Source organism: Adiantum capillus-veneris, chromosome 2 (assembly GCF_014529385.1).
Source record: "Adiantum capillus-veneris isolate H3 chromosome 2, ASM1452938v2, whole genome shotgun sequence".
Taxonomy (NCBI): Eukaryota; Viridiplantae; Streptophyta; class Polypodiopsida; order Polypodiales; family Pteridaceae; genus Adiantum; species Adiantum capillus-veneris.
Window position 1 is genome coordinate 145,337,625 of NC_140932.1, and position 21,002 is coordinate 145,358,626.

The window sequence follows — 21,002 nt, forward strand, 5'->3', positions numbered from 1 at the left end:
GCGTATTATCTAGGTTTAGTCTTTTGTAACTTTTTGGAACTTTGACTTGATAGGGTGTTTGACCATGACGTATCAAGACCTTGAATGTGATTTTGAAGAAATTTGGGTTGGTGAAGTGTCCCATTATGATAAATTTAAAAAAATGGAAGAACATTTTTGCACTTTTTTGGATGTAGGGACTAGATACAACACGTATAAGGTACCTATGATGAAAATATGCAACAATGTGTCATTTTGGGATGTTGAGATAATAAGAACGCTTATTATCTTAACTTGCAAATACTTGACAAAATTGTCTTTTCATGAATCACACTTGTTCTATAGGCCTAGTAAGTAACCCTTAACCCCTTTTTGAACTTGTTTTGGTTCCCTCAAGATGTTTTCCTTACTTGGTTCTCTGACTTTGGTAATTTTTCTTCCTACTTTTACTGGTGGCCATTTTCTCCACTTCCAAGCTTACGAGCATGTCACATAAATTGTAGGGTCCTGCTTTGCCAATTTTGGATCCATTTGGAGTAAATTTGTGGTCGTATGTAAAAAATGATGGTTTGTGCCATAGGCATCAAATGATTTTCTCCCTCAATTCCTTTGAGGTACATTGTCTATAGTCTCTATATGGAAGCTTCTTGTGACGTTGGAACTTGATTTTGAAAAAAATAGAGCTTATTATCTATAGACCCCCTTGGATCCCCATCAAATGGTCATCTAAGCTTGTGGGAATGTTCTATAGGTCTATGTTATGCCCCCCCTTCAAGTTTGGTCAACTTTGGTACGCCAAGTTGATTGCTATGGTCATTTTTGTGTTTGTCTTTCTTAGGAAGGTTATGCTAACCTAGGTTTTTTTAAAGCTACCCATTCTACCGACCCGCATATAAACAAGCTTATTAGTAATTTAGAAACTCATCCTTGATTTCTTGTACAAGACTGTGCACTGTGGAAGTCGCTAAAAGCTCGAATGTGTGTATCAAAATAAGGTTCCAAGAGCTCTTCTCCACAACTCACTAGTGAGAATGAGGCTCTACTTGGACTACTTAGAGTATACATACCTAGGCTTAGAGAAGGCCACTAGTGAAGAGATCTTCTCCAAAGGTCATTAGTGAGAATGAGGCTCTATATGTCTTACTTAGAGCATACATACCTAGGCTTAGAGAAGGTCACTATAGAAGAGCTCTTCTCCAAGGGTCACTAGTGAGAATGAGGCTCTATTTGGCGTACTTAGAGTATACATACCTAGGCTTCCCTATTCACTTTCTCTCATACCCCCGGTTTAGTCCCTATAAATTGTACAATTGACTTTCCTTTCAAAAATTCCTCTATTTGGACTCTAATTACCCCACTCCTAAAGATTTTGTGGAATCGGGCACCGTGGGCCTAATTTACGTTTCCCGTCATCGTCCTCAGAATTCAACCAAATTTGACATGATGGTTCATCATAGCTTTTTGATATGCATCTTATATTTTGTTCATCAATTTGAGCCTGGTTTTTGTATATATTTCTTAATTTTAATCCTTTTTATTAGAAAACTCAAAAGAAAATTCAAAATCCAATCTAAAAATTAAAATCCACATAAAAAAATATCGTACTTGGCCATATGTTTGCAGATTGCTTCATTTTTTAATCAGAAAACACAAAAAGAGTAAAATTTATAATTTTTGTGACTTTTTTCATGATATTTACACTATGTACATGCATAGGGGTTATCATATTACAATTTCCCTGTTCCCTGTACTTTGAAAGACATTTTTAGTGCATTTTGTGGAAAATATCAGACGTTAACATACAAACATTTCAAACATTCCCTTTTTTTAATAGCAATTTTTATATTTTTGGGTTCACATTCAGAACGTCTCCCCCCTCCTAGGTGGACTCCTCTAGGGGACGGCAATGTGTAGCCTAGGTAGTGTTGTGCATGGGTTGAAAAGTTGCGACTATGCATAGCCATGATTGGCCCTACCATGATTGTAATGTCAATGCATTGTAAACTCCATGTTGTGCAAGAGGAGGGTCTTGAGGGGGTTTCTAATGTCGAGGCTTTGAACTTGTTAGTTATCTTAAAAAGAAGATCTTAAAGTAATTGAGCATGTTCTTTGATAGTCTTTCATGAACAACCATGTTTGTCTGTTTGTTAATCAATCTTTTGAGGGATCGGTTGTTGCTCTATTGGTAGAAGTGGGAGCTTGTGAAGCTTTGGCATCCATTCATAAGTCATCTTGATTGGTGTCTTTGCTTTTGGCTAATTCTTTGGCATCCACACCCATTTGGTCTGAGTCTTATCGTATCCCAAGAAAATTTTTCCGAGCAAACACAAATCTGAGCATATAATTAAGAGAGAACATGGGTTTATGTCATGAATGTGCACATGAATTAATGGATGACCCTATCTGCTTCCTTCTATCTACCTCTACCTCTACTACTCACTCTGGCTATTAGGCCCTCCTACGACTGGTTTGTCTCTCTATTGTCATCCTCTAAGGCAATCCCTTGAGATGGCCCATCATAGAACATCTAAGAAATTGGTCTGGCTTGCTCGTAACCATAATCAATTGCAAGTACATCACCCATATTGTAGTTAGGAAGAAATGGATCTATTGTAGCCAATATATAATTTCTCATCGTCCCCTAGTGCAATCCCTCATCAGATGGCCATCAGATAGCATATATATGCCTTTGGCTTTACAGTCCCAAGACAAACAGACCCACATTTTCCTTGAGGAATTGAATGGTGTTGAGGAAGCTAATTAATTCTAGCTATTGCACTATCCATAGCTACCTCAACAAAGCCAATATCATGTAACAATTGGTGCCACGAATGGAGAGCTCCCTCTGAAGCTGCCTACACCTTGCTTGAATCTTGATGCTTAGAGGGGGGGACGGGGATTCCTCAATTGAAATAATAAATATTCTTTTTGCACCGCAAAAGGCTTTATGGGCCTTACTAAGTGCATTTACGGATTTGTCCAATTGCTTAGACCACATCCAAGAACTTGGAGAAATTTTGAGTGTGGATCAACCTGTAACAAATGCACTTATTGAAGAAGAAGAAGAAGAAGAAGAAGAAGAAGAAGAAGAAGAAAATTTTAATGTTGTAGGAAACTATTCAAAGAGACCTTAAAGATCTATATGACGAGGAGAGTTGAGTAGAAATGAGAAAGAAAGAAGAAAGGTTTTGGGGGGGGGGGGGGGGGGGGGGGGTATTTTTTAATTCACATGGAGTTTTACAATTCTCCATACCCCGCTCATTGCCTCAACAACTACTGTACACCAGTGTGCACTCATTCTACAACCAACGAGTAGGCATACCTGCACTATCCAACTGCACTCAACTCCTCCTATTCAACTTTTGAGCGCACACAAATTGTACATGTGAAACAATGTGGTGGTAATTAGAAAACAAGAGGAATGGGTGAATGTGGTGTGGAAAGTGGGAGAATAATATCCAATTGGAGCTATGTTTACAAACAACTGAACTTGATTAATCAGAGACTTTTTCACAAGATCAGTTATTAGTTAAGGATAAGTTTCAAACTATGCCTAAGAAATGATAGTTGGCAGTATGTAGGGTACGAAATTTTTTTGGAGGGTACGATTTTGGAGGAAAGCATTGAGGTGAAAAAGGAAAGGGAAATTCAAGGGGTTATCAAGGATGTTGACAAACAGCAAAAATGTGGCCAACAAAGAGGGTGATGTGTTGCGAGAGCAAGATGACAGCTGCTGGTAGCTCTCACGACCAATGGAGCATGAACCAGGGCAATATTTTTTCTAATGTGAGGAAGCGCACATAGGGCACACACCCACTTGGGTGGACTGGCTAGATGGAACGACTCGCTAATGGACCACTACGGTGATGGGTATGATCCCTTCAAATCTCAGGATACTGTAGGAATGCATGACATAGAAAACCAAGCAACTTGGAGAATCTGAGGAAAGTATGTAGAGCAAGTACATAAAAGTAGGCAGTTGTTTCCTGAGGAAACAGAGACAGAGGTCATCTTGATGTGATCATTTTTTTCGAGAACTCATAGACTGTGAGTATTATATTAACAAACCAAAATATTACAAGCTTCAACCCTGCTCATAGCGAGCCATGGCATCAGAAAAATTTGGCTTTACAGGGAGCCACCCGATACAAGAAAAGTCTGGGTTTACAAGGAGCCACCCAATACAAGAAACAAAAAACATATAGCCGTGAAGGAAAACCGACTTGTGAGGGGGTGCCACCACATAGGGGAAGCTGTAATCCTGTCCCTATGTGCCCACATCACATCCATAAGGAAAAGCAGACCAACAGTCAAAACCAACCGAGCCAAAACCGTCCAGCAAGTGTGACGAACCCTGGTTGAGAAAGGGAGGCAGTCCCATCAAGATCCATCGAACAAGGGCCATATCCAAACCGGAGGATAGGCTTTAGCACCGAGACTTGCGGTATCAAAAGAACCATATCTCCCACGATCGATTCCACCAAGAGAAAATCTCTTGCCACGAGCCGACCACAGAGGAGTACCAACCTTGCATGGCAGCCAAATGCCCCCAAACACGAGGAGAGCCGGGTCATGGAAGAAGCTGAACACACCTAGACGTAGACGTCAGGCTCTCCACCTCGAGGGACACTTGTCACCATGTGGATGAACCAACCGAAAGCCCTGCATCTTTAAGCACTCCATGGTATTGACTTTCAAGGTAAGAGAGCTCCATGATAACCCCCAACTCGACTCAAAGGTCAAACATTGTGCATTCCGGCACCACGTGAGGAAGTAATCCATGGCTTCAAGCTAACAAACACTATCTTTGGTGCAATTAAAATCATTCCATCGAGATTTTTCTTCTTAGTAGATGTCTCATGAAGTTTCTTAGCATTCAAAATGATTTAGGTATATGTACACGGCAACCGAAGATTAAAAGTAGAAAGCTTTCGAGTTTCAAATTTTGGAAACGTAGACAACAGCATCACAATTCACCATAGGACCTACAAAGCATGATTAGAAGAGACCTTTCTCGCTCCCCAGAAAAAGGTGGGAGTCATCGTGAATAACATTTGGTGCCCGCAATGGCCGCATAGGATGATTTCTTTTTACGGAAGGTTCTCTGGGCTCCTTCTGGGGTGAAGGCTCTTACTAGGGGTATTGGTATAGTATTTTTTAAAGGCAATGCTGACCATCGGCCATGTTTGATAGGATGTTGGTTTCTTTGTGCCCACATTTGGTTTTTAGGTTGCCTTCTCATGCAAGGGCACCTCCACACAATCACAAGAAGATTTTCTAGGAAGGTTCGCTTATGAGCATTGTACTAGGACCTTGAACAACCTCATCTTTTGTCACTTTCCATTCTACTTCTTACGATGTGTGTGTGTGTGTGTATGAGAGAGAGAGAGAGAGAGAGAGAGAGAGAGAGAGAGAGAGAGAGAGAGAGAGAGAGAGAGAGAGAGAGAGAGAGAGAACATTGGAAAGAGAGTGTTAATGCCATTTGGGAGATCAAATTGCTAAAATGCATGAAGGTGTTGAGCTATGCCTACTAGGAATAAGGTTCGTGCTAGAGGATCGACATCGACACTTGCTCGGGCTACAAAATGACCTCTGAGGACCAACTATATCTATTTAGCAAATGCCCTGCCTCGCGGGGACCGATCGCTAAAGTTTGAAAATGGGTACGAATAACCTGGAAGATTATGTTCTTTACAAATGACATCTTACTGGGAGGGTGTAGTTTTCAAAGCCATGCCATTATAGTGTGCACCCAAATTGTCAGATTTTGTTACCTTGATCAAGTATGGAAGGCTAGGAACCTTCGGGTCTTGGAGGCAAAACTGGTTGTGGCTCAATATGATGACATTGTGCATCTGAGCATTAAGCTCATTCATGCTATTGGTAACAAGAGAGGGTCAACAATTAATGCTAAAGAGTGGCATCATGCATGAGTTGCCTTGACCACATGATAGGTTCTTCATAGCACCCCTAGTTTTGTTTCCTGGCATGGATGTATGGAATCGTTGCCCCCTCAAGGCATATTATATTCTTTTTGAGGTAATATAATTTCTCTCCACTCAAAATTGTATGGCAAAAAAGAAAAAAGCAATGCTCACATATTGTAGGCTATATTGTATTAATCAAACCCAAAAAAAAATCAAAAGTCATACATACACTCTGCCATGAGACCCAACAATTCACAAGCATTCCAGAACAAACTGTTAATTTACAAGCCTATCCTACACACAAGGGTGAAGTGCAAAAATCTCTTGAACATAAGGCTGGATACACAAACTTCCCCTAACACACACAAGAGGGTATGGAGACACACAAACTGAGCACTTCACACATATTCACATGGGTTAGTTTAGTAGTTGGAGGATCTTTTTCCCAAGCAAGTGGTGCAAATATTGTTGTAGTCACCATGTTGGTTGTTGTTGATAATGCTATTGATGTTTGTTGTTTTTTTCCATGCATATCTTTGTTGTACATGTGGATGGCCCTTGAGGAAGGTCTTACTGTCTTATAGACAACAATGTCTAATCCTCTCACAAAGATGGGCGTAAACGCAAATGCATATATACATTCATACATTGTGATGAGTGATACTCCAGATTTGAAGAAGATAATACTTTGCTTTGAAATCCCAAAAGCCTTTGAAAAAATGAGACTTTGAAAAATTGATGCCTCTAAATGCTTGAAGCTTGTGTTAATCTGTTTTTTAGTTGTCGAAGTTGCTCTGCAAACAAAAGGAGGCAAAGCGGCCTTGATTTATGTCTAGCTTAGGTAAGTCGAAGGTAATCTGGATCACTCTTGACAAAGTTGAAGGTGTTCTGTCTCACTCTTGACAAAGTGAAATTCTCTCTGCCCATAGTAGGAGCGGATGTGGATGGGTGGACCGATCGATCCCACATAGGGTTTGGTGCTTCTACTTAGTCATTTGCGATTTTGAAGTTATGGTATAGGGTGGACGCATGAATAGGTGGTACACTAGCTACCCATTTTTGGGGGTGGTAGCAAGGGGGTGGGCTGGTTGGTAGCTAGGTGAGTAAACATTGAGAATCTTTTATAAGGTTTTGTTTGAAAATTGTTCATCAAAAGGCTTGAGCAGCGAGCTGGATTTAAAAACTTTAAAAATTATCTTTTCAGTTTCAAATGTGTGTGTGAAAGTAGTGCGGGGGGGCCACCTTACTCCACAATCATGACGCCTCCTGCTCGCCGATGGTTGCAGAGGGGGGGCAACTCAGGTGGCCAAGCAGCTCCTGCAGCTGAAGTAAAATCAGCCACAATTACTGGGAGGCGGAAGAGGGCCCGTCATTCATCTCCCTCGCTTGATCCACCCTCGGACTCCCCTGCTGGAAAGAGGAAGAAGAAGGTCTTGACTCCTTCACCAAAGCCCTTCACTCCTATAGCAAAGAAACATTCAAAAATGGCAGATGTTGTAACCCCCAACACTGAGGTACTACTGCATCTTAGTGTTGCTGGCTGTCTCTGCACAATTTATTGTTGTAACTTGTTTTCAAGGTCCATGTAAGCTCTCTTAATCTTGCTTTGAAGCAAACCTAAGTTAGAGGCTAGATGTTTGTATATGCATTCAAGCTCCATAAGCTAATGTGCATGCATTAAAGCTTGCATTGAAAACCCGTGTAGAGGCATGCATGCATGCATTCAAGCTTGCATTGAAAACCTGTGTAGATGCATGCATGCATTCAAGAAGATATATTTGTGCACATTGCATTTTTGACTGAACTTCAATTGGCTGGCTGCACATGCATTCATGTCTTGTGCATAGTTGGGACCGTACTCGTATGGATTGCAAATCATAGTGCTATGAAGAAGCATGAATCAGTGATACTCTATCAGTGTGGTAGCTACCACCTGCAACACTCATTAAATATAGGGAAAGTGCATCAGAGATCATCAAGATTGTAGCATTTAGCATTCTGCAAAAATTATAACAAGTTGGTAGCATTATGTTGGCCAGTTACCGATCAAAAAGTTCATTTAGCAAAGAAATACCAAGGTGGTAGTTACATGGTAGCTATCTGGCTGGGACACAGGTAGTTGTACCACCTATTCATGCACATGCCTAGCCTGCTTCTGCTCCTGCTCAATGCAACAATTGATGTTTAATGTGAAAACTTCAGTAAAATTGTGATATTATAAATGCTCACCATGCATAAGTTATCTAAGTTTTCAGTAAATTTATGGCCGTGTATGTTTCAAGCTTAAGTGTTGAACCATACTCCAATCATACTGCCATACCCGTATGCGTTTGTCGTATGGAAACAACTATGGTCTTATGTTTTTCCCTGTATTTTACAGAGCAAACGCCGTTGGTGCACTCCATATGTGCCATTTGAAAGGAAGACAATTTTTTGCATGACAAAGCCTCAAGCACATGAAGTATACGACCTCCCCAACTCTTGAGTGGATGCTCGATTGCTGACTGAGGCAGATTTCACCAACAAAGATTGGTTGAAATGCTTTAAGGAGGTGCCGAAGAGGGGCAACAAGTAAAATGTAGAGATGTGAAGCCAGAGCTCTGGAACAGGTTTTATGTATTGTTCACATCCGTGTATCAAGAACCTCCTGGAAATTATGGTATGGAGGTGACTAAAGGATTTGCTAGAGGCTTTCTATATGAGCAATTGAAGGGACAAGTTGATTGGGCCTTGTTTTCAAAAAGTATTGTCACAAATATGGATCCAGGAAAATTACATGCAAAGAAGCAGCGATGGGCAACTTTCCATTCCTCCTATGCCCCTAACAGTTCGCGGCGAATGACGAGGACTCCAGATCATTTGGAGGCACCCTAGGAAACTGCGATTGATACAGTGGATGATGTGCAAAAAAAGAATTTATTTGGTCCACCGTCTCTTACAGAGTCAGATACTATTTACAACATGGTTGTAAGCAAGAATTCTTTTGCATTGTCAGAGTATAATGAAGCTTTTAAGAAGGTGGAATTGCTTCAGGCTGATGTGCACCGAAATGAGGTGCCAACCTCCTAGTGGAAAATCTCAGAGGCCAGTTGAGAGATGCAAAGACTGCATTACTAAAGGCAGAAGGTAGCATCGATGTTGTGGATGCAATGAAGGTGGAGCAGCTTAAAAATACTGTCGGCGGCAGGTTGTCGCTAACACTCCAAACATTGCAAGTGGTAGTTGAGGAGAAGGCACCACTTGATGCTATGGATAGTGCTCTAAAGGAGAGAGATTTTACACAGGAAGTGGAGGAGTGTGCACAGGCGCGGATGGATTTTGTGAAGACCATGCAGGTGAAAAGAAGTACAGTTTTATTGTCTGCACCTCCACCGAAAGTTCCACCTGTGGATATGGGCACCTTGCCTTTGGACAAAGTTTGCAGTGCTTGTGGGTTGACGATGTACGACGATGATGCACTTGGCATGTTTTTGCTGCCCTGCAATCATGCCTTTCACATGTACTGTTTTGGCCATCTTGTTGCAAGCAATGAAACATGCATGGAGATGGGATGCGTGCAACCGATTTCGCATACCATGCGGTCTTTGATGATCCTCGGTAGTACGAATGCCAATTTCCAAGGAGTGCAATCAGACACCAAACCCTCATCAGGGCCCTTAAGCATGGACCATGGTATACATCCTACTGCATTTTGTAGCATTGAGCTTAAATTTATCTATTTTTTGTGTTTCTGTTATCAAGGGAACCCTGCTAATTGTAGCTACTAATACAAGACTGGTAGCTACTAGTACAATACTGGTAGCTACCACTCTCATAGTGGCAGCTGTCATGCTAATCCTGGTACAGCTAGCTATCAGTATGGCTGTGGCTACCATTCTTCCATGAGCTACTATTCTCCCATGGAAGTCTTGCTGGTGGCAAGGTAGCTACCATTCTTCCATTAGCTACTGTTTTACCATGGAACTCCTGCTGGTGACAAGGAAGTTCTCACTGTCAACCCTGGTAGCTACCAGTATCATAGTGGTAGCTACCATTCTGCCATGAGCTACCATTCTGCCAAGGAAGTCTTGCAATTGACAAGGTGGCTACCAGGATTGCATTGGTAGCTGCCATTCTACCATGAGCTTCCATTCTGCCAAGGAAGTCCTGCAAGTGACAAGGTGGCTACCAGGATTGCATTGGTGGCTGCCATTTTACCATGAGCTTCCATTCTGCAAGGAAGTCCTGCAAGTGACAAGGTGGCTACCAGGATTGCATTGGTGGCTGCCATTCTGCTATGAGCTGCCATTCTACCAAGGAAATCCTGCAAGTGACAAGGTAGCTACCAGGATAACATTTGTAGCTACCATGATGGCAGGGGGCAAGGTAGCTACTACGATAGCATTTGGTAGTACTGGTAGCTTATTAGTGCTTTCCTGGTAGCTTCTATTGTCATGCTGACCCTACATGTAACTTGAAAACTTATTCTTAATTTCTTTTTTTGTGAAGAACAAAATTCAAGGTGTTGCTACATGCTGAGAAGGAAGATGTTTTAGATAAAGGTTGTTACCAGGATTTTATTTTGTTAACCACCACTTTTAGATTGATTACTACTAGGATAGCATTGGTGGCCCCTATGTCATCTTGGTAGCTCTCAGTCAGTCAGCTACCAGGATGGCATTGGTAGCTACCAGGATAGTGCTGGTAGCTATCAATGCTTGCCTGGTAGCTTCCACTGTCATGTTGTAGCTACATGTAACTTGAAACATTAAATTCTTAATTCCTTAATACTTTTCATGACTGCAGAGGCTGAGCAAGAGACTACGGTTGAGAAGGAAGGTGTGTTAGAGAAGTATAGTCCTGAGAATGGACATCAAGCAGAAAATGCTCGTTCATCAATGAAGGACAATGAAGTGTCAGCCAGAGACACCATTGCCTCCATCCTGCAGACCATACAAATGATGCAAAGGGAAAGAAAGAGAAAGATGATAGGTATTATTTTTGGTTTTTTTTTTCCTAAAGGTAGATAATATTGTTTAAGGTTCATTCTTGTTGATTGTTTCTTCTCTCTTGCAGATGGAGCTGCCAAAAAGCCTACAGAGGATGCAGAAGGGCAAACAAAGACATCAAAGGACCAATTAGCCATAGAGACTAGAGAAAATAGTAACATGGAATTTGGAAGAAAAGGTGCTACAACAACCAGAGCTAGAAAAAGACTCCAAACATAGTCTCGATATTTTTGCTTTGTAGCCTATCCCCATTTTTGGCTCTTTTCCTAAATCTTGTCGCCGTTTTTGGCTTTGTAACAATTCTCCATTTCTTATGAATTAAGAAAGCCAAATGCATTTTTTTTTGGTCCTGTCTATCATTGTTGTTTATCTCATTATTGTTTTATGTTCAGATGCTACCACTAGCAACACTGACAATCTTGATCACATAATAAGTATGATAGCACAGTCTACTATGAAAGACCCTCCTGATGTAGATGGTTCATTTAGAGTTGAGGGCCAAGTCCCATGCGCTAGCAGCATTGATGACCAAGAGAATAAAAACACGGAGTTTTTTGTCCTCAGTACAGGTGAGGACACGGAGATTATCATGAAAAAGTCTGAACCAGGAAGGGAAAATGGTGATGCAAGTTGTGCAGTTGGTGCAGGTGATGACATGGAGATTACAGTTGATAAGTCTGAACCACCTCAGGAAGACGGTGACACATCTGTGGATGCAGGTGGTGTAGTTGGTGCAGGCAGTGCAGGTGAAGACACAAAAATTATCATTGAAAAGTCTGAATCACCTTGGGAAGATGGTGATGCATCTGTGGATGCAGGTGGTGAAGCAAGTTGTGCAGGTGGGGCAGTTGGTGTAGGTGAGGACACGGAGATTACCAATGAAAAGTCTGAACCACCTCAGGAAGATGGTGATGCATCTGTGGATGCAGGTTGTGCAACTGGTACAGTTGGTGCAGGTGGTACAAAATATGTAAGGCACGATGATGGGACGGTGTCTCGGCAAAGGGAGGATGGAGGAGGTGCAGATGGTGTTGCAGATTATGTTAGGAATGATGATGGGACGGTGTCTCGTCCATGGGAGGATCCTGGGAACATATTGTTTGAGAGTAAGCCAGCTCTAATCCTTGATATTAATGGTGTCCTGCTGACTTCATTAGACAAGAGGTACCGTTCATGGAAGCCTGCCTACTGGAATGATCTAGAAATTGTAGACATAGCAGGGGTGTTGCTGGGTATAAAAGGGATGCCCCTGCATTCTTGGACTGGTGCCTTGTGCACTTTGATGTATTTGTGTGGACCTGTTGCATGAAGACTAAAGCAGAAAACCTGTTGAGTGCCTGCTTTCCTGATCAGTTTTCCCAATTCAAGGAAATTCTTGCATAGTAGGATTGTGTAAGAGATACTAGACTCAAGATAAGTGGTGGAAAGCCTGTATTTTACAAGAAGCTAAGTGACTTCTGGGAGAAAAGAGGTCAGTACACTGCTACGTCCACAATTCTAGTGGATGACACACAGTACAAGCAGCTGTGGAATCCTCCAAGCACTTTCTGCATTGTGAAGAATATGGAAAATCAGAATCCCACTGAGATTCAAGGATATCTTACAACAACTGTAAGATCTTGGCTCATGGCTTGGCTTTGTGTGGGAAATCACCTCAAGTATGCCGAGGACTGTGCACTGCCGAGACCGATCGATAACCTGAGCATTAGGATCTCAAAGCAGTGGCGTCTATAGTATTACGGCTAGATATATTATCTTGACATGTAACCATGATAAGCGATGTAAACAGTCAACCATTTACTGACTTATGGAGTATTTTGCTCACTTGTAATGATGACACAATGTAGTAAAGCAGCTTCCAATGCTCAATGTAGTAAAGCAGCTTTTGTTAACTTGTACACTTGTTTACGTTTTTGCATTGTTAATCACTGCACCTCCACAATTGCACAATTATAAGTACTTAACACAGCTTCCGATACCAGGAAATGTTAAGGGCAACTACCAGTCTGCATAGTAGCTACCCTTGTAGCTACTTAGCTACACTTGTTTAATTTTTCTATGTCTGTTGTGGAGATAATTTATTTCTTATGGCTTAATGTACATGCAAGAGTACTGGTGGGCACTTGGGTTGGTTCTAGTGGTCATGGTCATTCATGCATCAGATGTATTCAGCATTTACCAGAGTCACCTGTCCATTGTCTCTTAGGACTCGCACATGCAGCCTCAACGTTCGAAAAGTGCTACCACGTTTGCACGCCCCTGCGCTTATTCTAAACGGCTCCTTATCGCCCTCAATGTGATGACCCCCCTCCCCCCCCTCACGACGTTTAGCTATAACGGTGTCGATGGCGAAGGCGGGAGAGAAGCAGGAGCTTGCAAAAGATTGCTAACACCTGCTGCTACGGGCCTGCAAAAGCTGACCTTATCCTCTGTCAACAGCTGTGCATGTGCGAGATCCATCATCGGTTGGCTGTCCGGTCAGGGGCATCGAACCCTTGAATGGCCGGCTGCATGTGCGAGTCTCATCTGGAGTTACCCTCATCTCCTTTTTTAGGGAAAGGCTTTCGACAGAGTGTTCATGCTATTTGCCTCAGGATATCACATAGCCATTTTAGACACGATTCAAGCAATTGCAAAACAGGGTGATGCTCAACACAAAGATTACGGAGATTCTCCCAAAGAAGAAAAAAGAAGAAAAGCTGCTGAAGGGCCATCAAAAGTAGCTTAGGTTAGAACTAGGAATGCTATACATCAAAAGGAGTGCTATTGTAAATAGCCTCATATGTTTCGGAGGAAAGTAAGAATTTTCTTGTACGTCCCACTTTCTGCATTGGGAACTTAATAGCTCGTACAAGGTGGATTGCAAGGTGGCTTCAGGCTCAGAATTTAATAGCCTGAACTTATAGGGATTTTCTTTTGCTTGTTCGTATCAAAATCCTTTGACAACAAATGAGCCGGCATTGCAAACATTCCCCCATGCATCTCTTAGCAAAGCTTTAGTTTGAGTCTTTTCTGCTGTACATTTCAAGACATAGAAATCCACAAGCTCCTTATTGTCACGAGGAGCTATAACATCAAAATTGTCACCAACATGAAGTGCATCACTCAACGCATCATGGTTTCCTTCATATGCAAACTATTCTATCTCATCATCATCTTCGACATCATTTGTAGGTTCAAGGGTAACATTATTCCATGTTGAAACGTGTGATTTGTTCGAACACCTCCTCCAGCTGCCTTGCAAACAAGCACTACAAAAGCATGAGAATTGTTATAGAATTGATATTTTATTATCTCTTGCAGTTGACAAGTGGCAAAAGCATCAGCAACAGATAATGGATTATGCAGAAGGATATTACATTTTATGTATATTTGATTATTCTAGTGCTCTTTATGAGCTTTGGCCAATTATGTCCGACCGGCCAGTTTGTAACCAATTTGACCATTCAAGAAATCTATATAACAAATACGTGCAAGAGGGAAATGGTCACTCTTGCACGGGGGGAGATTGCACCGAGTGTCTGTGTATTCTTCTCCCCTCCCCTCTCTTCTCTCTCGCTGTGCTGGCGTAGCACTCCACTTTAGGAGGTGCGCCTGCACGTGCTCTTTCCCTCTCTTTCGCTCTACGTCTCTCGCTGTTCGCGTATAGCTTCGGATCACGAGTTCGTGGATGTGCCAGGTATACCGTTTTGTTGATTTATGGCTTGCTATGTGCTATTTCGAGTATTTTGCAGGCCTTTCTACGCTCCCGTCTGTAGCAGTGGTGTCAGAGCTTTGGCTACGTTACTAGAAATACAATCACAACTATGGAGAGCTCGATTATAAACAAGAAACATAGCCGAGCTAAGTCTTCTTTCTTCTGTATGCGTACTTGCTTTATTTTTCTTTCCTTTCTTGCTTGATATCATCTATCTCTGTAGATAAATCTAAGAAAAATTATATGTTTACATTTTCATAGAGTAGAGAACAATAAGAGAGCTCTATAACAGTGAAAGAGATGATGAAATATTAACAACAATAGCAATTTGATTAGAGTTTAGTAAGTTAGATTAGCATGGAAAGTAGAAGAAGGCTTATTGAAGAAAGAACTAAACCGAGATGTGTTAGTATGATTTGATGAAATCGAGTAGGTTGGCATGACTTTGGACTCATTACTTTACTAAGAATCTTAAGAGATTCCAATAATTGTGAATGACTCGGAAAAAAAAAGGGGGGGGGGGGGGGGGGGGGGGAGTCACCAAATGGCAAGCAAGACAAGGAGGGTCGGAGAGAGCGTCGTGTGAGGGAGGCGGAGGTAGCAAAGCAACTGTATGTTGTTGCTCTCCTGCCCTTGGCAGATATTGCCCAAGGCAAGAAGAGGTGCTTAAAGTAAGATAAAATAATTTATTTCATCTTTTTTTTGCTATGACCCGCATAAGTTGTCTCTAAAATAGCATAGCGAGCTGACGAGTACAGCCATGGCAGCCTTGCCGACCTCCCTAAAAAGGAAAAAAAAAAAAAAAAACGAATGGCCCACCGGCAACGTCATCGGCGTCTACCATCCGACAACATCCGCAACCTGCAGGGGTACTCCATGCATAGGTACTGCCCACACCAACTCCACTCCTGCACGACAGTGTCCACTCTCCCTTTGGCATGAGTAGCTACTTGCATGCACCCACCCCCTACCTCTTCCTTTTTGGACTCACCAACTAGCACGACACTAACGACGACCACAAGCTCGTGCAATTGCACTGTTTTTTTTTGCATGGCGGCCGCCTCACATGCGCTATCACAGTTAAGAGCGGCTGTCACAGTTTTTTTTTTCTTTTCCCTCTTCCGCCACTCATCAAACCCATCATCACAGCTATCTTCATGCTGTGCTCACCTCTCCTCTCCTTTCTACTTACTGCCAGGTTAGGTGAAGCCTTTTGAGGTTGGCAAGCCTTTTTGCCAAAGGCCGCAAGCTTCTACAATCTCTCCATCTGTCTCTCCTCAGCCGCCAAGAACTCTTTACCTCTCTCTCTCTCTCTGGCTGCCAACCGCCATCGTGACCCACTAGCTTCAATACAGCTGCATGCCTACGCAATATCCAACTCCATCTACCCTCTGCCCCTCCTTTTGGGCTAGTGCTACACTTAGCGCCCCCACCTACGGACCGCCCTTGCCACCCTCAATTTATCGGTCGATCTCTCTCTCTCTCTCTGTCTCTCTCTCTCTCTCTCTCTCTCTCTCTCTCTCTCTCTCTCTCTCTCTCTCTCTCTCTCTCTCTCTCTCTCTTTTGCACAGTTCTCTGCCCGCTTTTTTTTCTTCCCCACATGAGGTGCATGGAAATCAGCTCGACTTTCTCTCAAAATCTTTTAGTGACTCTCTCTCTCTCTCTCTCTCTCTCTCTCTCTCTCTCTCTCTCTCTCTCTCTCTCTCTCTCTCTCTCCCCCTCGTATCCGGACGTCCTGGGACGTAGAAGGCAAGCCATGGCCACGATTCCTCTTTCTACGTGCTATTTCACTAGACCCAGCTTGTTATTCACTTTTTGCTCTCTGCCCTGGATCTTACCCTCGGTGGATACTTCTTTCTCGGCCTCTACATCAAGTTTGGCCAATGGCGTAGCAACTGCCATGGTCAAAGCTTCCGCTTCAGGATTACTGTCCTAACAAGCTAGTTTCAAGGTTTTCTTGGACCGGTCCACCATACTACCAAAGCTGAGCAAAGATAGAAATATTCATTAATGTTAACCACGACGCTAGACCTGAATAGAATCGTTAGAGATTGGTTAACAAGCATTAATGCTGCTGTCGAGGTTACGATTTTCAGGACTTCTCTCCCAATTAGAGTGCCTTTCTTTTTTGACAAAAGCTGGGCAAATGCATCTGCAATATTTTCTAATGCCAAGCTGGTGCTTATCCTTTCTGGCTTGGAAGATGGACTTGGCATGCCACTTCCCGGATCCAACCGACTTCTCAATTACTTTGATCGTATATGTATGTGAGTATGTACAACAGTCGACACTGCAAAAGAAACGAGATGTTTCTGACTCTCGCTCCTTATCAAATGCCCCAAAGCACATCACTATACCCTTGTCACCACCACTACACTTGGGAGATAGACGTAGTTGGACTTGGAGATTATTATTATTTTTCTAGCCGTTGGTGGCTCTTTATAATTGTATAAATGTATGATTGGTTCTAGTCGTCGTATGCATCATCTACTTTTGTGATCTAGTCTCTTAAGTTTAGTATCTTGCGTCCATCACCACACAAGCGTAACTGCATAGGTGTTCCTCTTTAACATGTATATTACAATCCTCCATTCCAACTGATGATGCAAACTTTTGATCACTCTCATGGCCATTTGCAGAGGTCCACCTTGGACATATTGACGCCGATTGACACGATGATGGGAAATAGTAGACATGAATTGGCATTTACGCCCGTCTAGTTAGCATTATCGTCTTACAATTTTCTATGAGCTCTTCATCTGTCTAATAAAGAGGATGGCGATTGTGAACATGTGACATTATAGAACAATAATTTTGCTTCTTATGGGTCCTGTTGTCTCTTAATTTATTTTGATACTTTCATGCCCTACATTGTCAACCCCATAAATAATCATAACGTCCTAGGGTCAATTGTTCACCCTCAAGATACATTGTGCCTTAATATTCTAGCAATGATGGCCCAAATTGATTGTTACGTGGACTATTAAGTATCAAGCATAAACACGAAAATCCCTCTCATCATTATTTGCAGGAGCCATTATTTCCATAATGTAAGTTTTGCCCCATTAGTAAAGATGTACTGTAATTCAATTTTTGCTTTACTTGTTCTCAAATTGTCTTAAATGTTCCCTTATATATCAGTCAAATAATTGTTGCATTTCACTCCATATTGTTCTGTTTATTTGCTTTTGTACCACATCACTCCCAACGTTTCCAATACTCCATCTCAGAGGACTACCCTTACTGATGAATACTTACCTTTATGCCCGAATTTGCAGCCAACTACTTTAAGAGACCTGCTTTTGCCCTTTTCTCACATTCATACATTTAGTGTGGCCTCACTTTCTCTGAAGACCGATATCCACTGGTCATAACAATCTTGCAAACCACCCTGTCAATTTAGATCACACCTCTCTTATCTGCTTATTTGTACTTCAAGTTTTCTACTTTCAATTCTCTTTTTTTTTTGGCAAACAAACTTTGCATCAAATTTTTCTCTCATGGCGTTTCAAATGTTAATGCATTTAATCTGCAATTATTAAAGTCTTCTTAAATTTAACAAGCAATTGTTTTGAGTGCTTTGTTTTTTAGAAAAGATATGCAGATAAATCTAACTATAGTGGCCTCACATCAAAATCCAGGTATGACACTCCTTACTACATTCTGATAATACCCCTCTTGAAACTTTATTACAATGCCAGGTGCAACTTTCTATTATTTGTGCCTATTCCCACACACACACACACTGGTATACCCTCCTGGTATGTACATCAAATACATTCCTCTTTTCATATTTCAATTCGCGACATTGTGTTCTAAGGTGCATACTCAAAGACTACTAAGGTCATGACTTCTAATTGTATTGAAAGGGAATTTTTACTGAGCTAACTTGTCTAAAAGGTATGCAGCTACTCATGTGCGCTAAGGTGCTTTGGGATACAAAAAAAAATAAAAAAATAAAAAAATAAAAAAATAATAAAAAAACAAAAAAATAAAAAAATGTTTGTAAATACTTTGTCACATAAGCATACTCCAATTTTGTCTCAAACAGGTAGTAGATGTTTTGTTTTTTATACCTGGTCTAGTCCATTGGTCACATGCACACAGATTCACCGATTTAGGCAGTGTGTAGATACTCATCTTGGCGCAGATTCGCCGATTTAGGCAGCACAACAACAAACTATAGATTCACACTTTTTGAACTTATATCAAATGCAGATTTGCCGATTTAAGTAGCATTAGTGCAAATTCGTCGATTTAGGCAGCACGTCGGATGTAGATTCGCCGATTTAGGCAACACCGATCACAAAATCATGCTGCAGTGACTGGCCACCACTGCAACTGGTATGATTTTGTTACCCGGGTACATAATGAAAGTGATTTGGATTTGGACTTATATTGTAAAATTGGAATTGGATTGGGAATAGGTATTTGATGGTTACTTTATCACGACAGCGTTTATGTGATGAGACTTGACATTATGAGATTCATGATGAGTGTGACCAATGATATCCTGATTCATCAGGGTATGACATATACTGCTTATTCTAGTGGTATGGGACACTAGAATAGGTACTATGTGGATGACGGCAGGCAGAAACAATGTTGTCTAATTTTATGAATTCTTTACTATTTGATATAGATTTCTAATCATTATTTTTGACAAGTATTGTTTGCAGATTTTTATCTTCGCAACTGAGGGCAGTTGCTTTCCAACGGAGAGGTATGTTATAGAATTGATATTTTATTATCTCTTGCAGTTGACAGTTGGCAAAAGCATCAGCAGTAGATAATGGATTATGCAGAAGGATATTACATTTTATGTATATTTGATTATTCTAGTGCTCTTTATGAGCTTTGGCCAATTATGTCCGACCGGCCAGTTTGTAACCAATTTGACCATTCAAGAAATCTATATAACAAATACGTGCAAGAGGGAAATGGTCACTCTTGCACGGGGGGAGATTGCACCCAGTGTCTGTGTATTCTTCTCCCCTCTCCTCTCTTCTCTCTCGCCGTGCTGGCGTAGCACTCCACTTTAGGAGGTGTGTCTGCACGTGCTCTTTCCCTCTCTTTCGCTCTACGTCTCTCGCTGTTCGCGTATAGCTTCGATCACGAGTTCGTGGATGTGCCAGGTATACAGTTTTGTTGATTTATGGCTTGCTATGTGCTATTTCGAGTATTTTGCAGGCCTTTCTACGCTCTCGTCTGTAGCAAGAATTTCCAATACCTAAGAAGTTTTCCATTTGTTAAGCAGTAGCCGCTAACACAATGTAACCCACATGCATTAGGCACAGATTTACAATCCCGACGTTGGCTTCTATCCACATCACCTACTTTGACCTCCCAAAACAGTCGAGTAACTGGTCGTACCTGCAAAGAATACGTGGCTGTAGCACCATTGGACATGGTTTCTCTAAAAAATGGCACCACATCTGCTGCACATTCTAATTTCACACAGTCTGGCTTTAGCTGCTCTTGAGTGAGATGCCTCTTAATAACAGCACCTGCACCATCATGTTCGTCCTTCCCATGACCTGAACCTGAAAAGTGATGTGTCATTTTCAAACTTGTCAGAGTTCCATATCGAGCAACAAAAGAAAAAGGCCTCTTTGCTTTGAAGTGCGAGGCTGCTCCATCTGACCAGACCCAATGTTCTTTGAGCGATATGCCTAGCTCTTCAACCAACCATAATGGAGCATAAAGCAATGCTGGACAAAAAGAGTACCATGGCTTTTATCATTACATATATAGAAATGATAGTATTTTTGGACACTACCTGCAATCCTCACATATGTAATGTGAACAAAGATTGTCACCTGGCTAGAAAACCAATGCATCGATTGGATCTCGTTCTGTTCTTCGAAAGTGTAATTTTCAGCGAAATCCACCACTGACACTACCACATCTTTAGGGAAGATACGTAGATAATCTTTAAACTGCTCAACTTGCCATCTGTAAACAAAATTGTGCTTTATAAAATTACTCAGATGATCCTTGAGCAGTATGAAATGCTGCCCGCACTTCTTCTCCTTGTGAGAAAGAACTTTTCTTTTCTTCTTTTTCCCTAAATCTGTTTTGCCAACTTCAAGGTCTTCAAAAGTCTTAACTGTTACCATGAGTGCACCATTTAACTCTTCAATCGGGCAAATTGGTAGCTTCTTTGAATGCCCACATGAAGAGCATTCGCCAATCAAACACTTCAGTGCAAAAAAATTTGACCTGCTAGCCTTCGAGCATAAAACTGACTCCCAAAGCTTTGTAAGGTTAGGGCACTGATTTGTCTGAGCACTACATTTCAAATCTGCACCACAAATATCACATTGACAACTACACTCTTTCCCATGCACACCATAAGAAATCTGCCTTATATGGTTTACAACATCCCTCAAGAATGACATTTGAATATGA

The 21,002-nt window shown here is 41.6% G+C and overlaps 1 pseudogene; it reads left to right on the forward strand.

The window, feature by feature from the left end:
* Positions 1-8,343: 8,343 nt before the first annotated feature.
* On the forward strand, positions 8,344-9,132 carry LOC147463803 (uncharacterized; annotated as a pseudogene).
* The last annotated feature ends 11,870 nt before the right edge of the window (positions 9,133-21,002 follow it).